Source organism: Capricornis sumatraensis, chromosome 2 (assembly GCF_032405125.1).
Source record: "Capricornis sumatraensis isolate serow.1 chromosome 2, serow.2, whole genome shotgun sequence".
In the NCBI taxonomy this organism is placed as follows: Eukaryota; Metazoa; Chordata; class Mammalia; order Artiodactyla; family Bovidae; genus Capricornis; species Capricornis sumatraensis.
Window position 1 is genome coordinate 89966843 of NC_091070.1, and position 4817 is coordinate 89971659.

Genomic DNA, 4817 nt, shown 5'->3' on the forward strand with positions numbered 1-4817 from the left:
TTCAAAAGCATCAATTCTTCGACACTCAGCTTTCTTTATACTCCAACTCTCACATCCATATATGACTACTGGAAAAACCATAGCCTTGACTAGACAGACCTTTGTTGGCAAAGTAAGATCTCTGTTTTTTAATAAGCTGTTTAGGTTGGTCATAACTTTCCTTCCAAGGAGAAAGCGTCTTTTTATTTCATGGCTGCAATCACCATCTGCAGTGATTTTGGAGCCCAAAAAATAAAGTCTGACACTGTTTCCACTGTTTCCCCATCTATTTGCTATGAAGTGATGGGACTGGATGCCATGATCTTTGTTTTCTGAATGCTGAGCTTTAAGCCAACTTTTTCACTCTCTTCTTTCACTTTCATCAAGAGGCTTTTTAGTTCTTCTTCGCTTTCTGCCATAAGGGTGGTGTCATCTGCATATCTGAGGTTATTGATATTTCTCCCAGCAATCTTGATTCCAGCTTGTGCTTCATCCAGCCCAGTGTTTCTCATGGTGTACTCTGCATAGAAGTTAAATAAGCAGGGTGACAATATACAGCCTTGATGTACTTCTTATTCCTATTTGGAACCATTCTGTTGTTCCATGTCCAGTTCTAACTGGTGCTTCCTGACCTGCATACAGATTTCTCAGGAGGCAGGCAAGGTGGTCTGGTATTCCCATCTCTTTAAGAATTTTCCGCAGTATATTGTGATCCACATAGTCAAAGGCTTGGCATAGTCAACAAAGCAGAAATAGATTTTTTTCTGGAACACTCTTGCTTTTTCAGTGATCTAATGGATGTTGGCAATTTGATCTCTGGTTCCTCTGCCTTTTCTAAAACCAGCTTGAACACCTGGAAGTTCATGGATCACATATTTCTGAAGCCTGGCTTGGAGAATTTTGAGCATTACTTTGCTAGCATGTGAGATGAGTGCAACTGTGCAGAAGTTTGATCATTCTTTGGCATTGCCTTTCTTTGGGATTGGAATGAAAACTGACCTTTTCTAGTCCTGTGGCCACTGCTGAGTTTTCCAAATTTGCTGGCATATTGAGTGCAGCGCTTTGATAGCATCATCTTTCAGGATTTGAAATAGCTCAACTGGAATTCCATCACCTCCACTAGCTTTGTTTGTAGTGATGCTTCCTAAGGCCCACTTGACTTCACATTTCAGGATGTCTGGCTCCAGGTGAGTGATCACAGCATTGTGATTATCTGGGTCATGAAGATCTTTTTTGTACAGTTCTTCTGTGTATTCTCGCCACTACTTCTTAATATCTTCTGCTTGTGTTAGGTCCATACCATTTCTATCCTTTATTGAGCCCATTTTTGCAGGAAATGTTCCCTTGATAACTCTAATTTTCTTGAAGAGGTCTCTAGTGGTTCCCATTCTATTGTTTTCCTCGATTTCTTTGCATTGATCACTAAGGAAGGCTTTCTTATCTCTCCTTGCTATTCTTTGGAGCTCTGCATTCAGATGGGTGTACTTTCCTTTTCTCCTTTGCCTTTCACTTCTCTTCTTTTCACAGCTATTTGTAAGGTCTCTCAGACAGCAATTTTGCTTTTTTGCATTTCTTTTTCTTGGGAATGGTCTTGATCCCTGTCTCCTGTGCAATGTCACAAACCTCCATCCATAGTTCATCAGGCACTGTGTCTATCAGATCTAGTCCCTTAAATCTATTTGTCACTTCCATTGTATAATCGTAAGGGATTTGATTTAGGTCATACCTAAACAGTCTAGTGGTTTTCCCTACTTTCTTCAATTTAACTCTGGAATTTGACAATAAGGAGTTCATGATCTGAGCCATAGTCAGCTCCCAGTCTGGTTTTTGCTGACTGTATACAGCTTCTCCACCTTTGGCTGCAAAGAATATAATGAATCTGATTTTGGTGTTGGCCATCTGGTGATGTCGTTAATGCCAACCTTTTAGAAATGAAAAGCTGGAAGTCAGTTGAATATCTCTCATAATGAACTGGTTGAGTAGTCTACAATCCATCTTTCCAGTGGACTGCATTGGGGCTTTAAAATAGTGATGTGAATCTGTTTGTTGATGTGAGAAGATGTTCGTGACATAGCCTTAAGGGACAAGAGCAGATTACGTAACAGTGATTTTATTTACATTTTAAAAAGTGCACATGCGCGCATGTGTGTGTACGTGTACCCAAAGGGAAGAACGCGAAGCATCTGGGAGGACACACACTGAATGATAACCCTGCCTCCCTATGAGTGGTGAAATTAAGGATAAATATCTTTTGTTCTAAATACTTTCCGTGAATATTGGGAATGAGTAAAAACAGGAAAATACTAAACTTTCATTGGAGATACAATGGCCATGGACAGTATAACAACTCACCAAGGTGCATGTGAGGACATTGTGCTTTTCTGAGGGGGACACTAGGCTCTTTGACCGTAAGAAGTCCCTGCATTATAGCTGAATTAATAATGGCTAAAATGTTTGCTTTTGTCATGCTGAGAATTTTACACCCATTAATTCGTTCATTTACAGGTCACAACAACCCTTCCCTGTTTCATTCTTTTTAATAGCATTGATCACTTTTGATACTCAACAGTTTACTTATGCCCTTCCCTAGAATGTAAACCTTCTGTGGGCAGGGCTAGTTGTTTGTTATGTTCACTGCCGGATCCCTAGTACCTATGACAGCGGCTGGCATCTCAGCTAGTATTCCAATGAATAAATGAACAACCTTATGACATAATAACTAGTACCTGAAGGTGGAAGGAGAAGGGGATGACAGAGGATGAGATGGTTGGATGGCATCACCGACTTGATGGACACGAGTCTGAGTAAGCTCCGGGAGTCGGTGATGGACAGGGAAGCCTGGCGTGCTGCAGTCCATGGGGTCACAAACAGTCAGTCATGACTGAGCGACTGAATAGAACTGATGCCTTCCTTACAGTGAGAACTCTAAGCGAGACTAAGTAATTTGCCTCAAATCACACAGCTACAAAGGAGCAGAGCCCAGTTTCTCTCAACCCAGGTCTACATGATAATCTGGGTCTAACCCACTCTCATCAATTACAACAAATCCTTGAATAAAAGCATCCTCCTCCTCCCCCCACATGCAGTCAGTCCATGGGAGAGACAATGAGATGTCACGTAAGAACTTGCAAGTGTGGTTTCCTTCTATTATATTGGTAATGTCTTCACATAATAGATAATGTTATATCATCTGCAGGGGTCATCATAACAGGCATGCTATTATTCAGATCAAAAACAGAAGGAACTTGGCCTAGAAAGCTAATCATTCACTAAGTGAAGAGAGAAAAGGGTCTTAGTTGTTTTCTTTTTAATTGTGAGTGTAAAAATTTGTACTGAATAAATAAAACCCCCAATGGACAAGGATTTTCTCAGGGAAAAATCCTCAGGGCAGATGCCCGGAGAAAGTACTTGGAGTAGCAAACCCAAATATTCGGGCCCATGGCTAGCCATGGCAGTTTAATAATGCTGGCCATTAAGGTCTTCCACATAACCTGCCTTGATCACCAAATGATCCTTAAGCTCACACAGAGCTTCCCATGTGGAAATCTGTCAGCTCTCCTGAGCATGTGGGACCTGAGAGGAGTATGAGCATCCAACACTGACCATGGTGGGAGCCTGCAGGTCCTGAAGCTCAGGGGCCTGGAGAGGGAGTCCTCTGAGCAGAGGTGTATGCTCTCTAGCCCCTTTGGCAATTTAATTTTTCACTATAGATTAAGTGGTTGACATTCTAAATTATTAATGAGTCTTCTGTGGGCTTGACTAATGGGGGTCCGAATCAAGATTGCTGGGAGAAATATCAATAACCTCAGATATGCAGATGACACCACCCTTATGGCAGAAAGTGAAGAGGAACTAAAAAGCCTCTTGATGAAAGTGAAAGTGGAGAGTGAAAAAGTTGGCTTAAAGCTCAACACTCAGAAAATGAAGATCATGGCACCCGGTCCCATCACTTCATGGGAAATAGATGGGGAAACAGTGGAAACAGTGTCAGACTTTATTTTGGGGGGCTCCAAAATCACTGCAGATGGTGACTGCAGCCATGAAATTAAAAGACGCTTACTCCTTGGAAGGAAAGTTATGCCCAACTTAGATAGCATATTCAAAAGCAGAGACGTTACTTTGCCAACAAAGGTCCATCTAGTCAAGGCTATGGTTTTTCCAGTGGTCATGTATGGATGTGAGAGTTGGACTGTGAAGAAGGCTGAGCGCCAAAGAATTGATGCTTTTGAACTGTGGTGTTGGAGAAGACTCTTGAGAGTCCCTTGGACTGCAAGGAGATCCAACCAGTCCATTCTAAAGGAGATCAGCCCTGGGATTTCTTTAGAAGGAATGATGCTAAAGCTGAAACTCTAGTACTTTGGCCACCTCATGTGAAGAGTTGACTCACTGGAAAAGACTCTGATGCTGGGAGAGATTGGGGGCAGGAGGAGGAAGGGGACGACAGAGGATGAGATGGCTGGATGGCATCACGGACTCGATGTACGTGAGTCTGAGTGAACTCCGGGAGTAGGTGATGGACAGGGAGGCCTGGCGTGCTGTGATTCATGGAGTCGCAAAGAGTTGGACACGACTGAGCGACTGAACTGAACTGAATCTCTATGGACCTGTCAACCTTTAAGACCTCTGACCAATCCACTTCCTAGGTCTGCTGTGGGAAAACCAGCCCTGAATTGTAATGACAATGCTAACTCAGAAAAACCACCTTTCCCCCTTTACACACACATACCCATACACTCGAACACATACACACACAGACATGAAATATACACAACATACTGATGCACACATGAGCACACTTACACACATAAACATACACCCATCGGCCTGTCCGAGGCCCT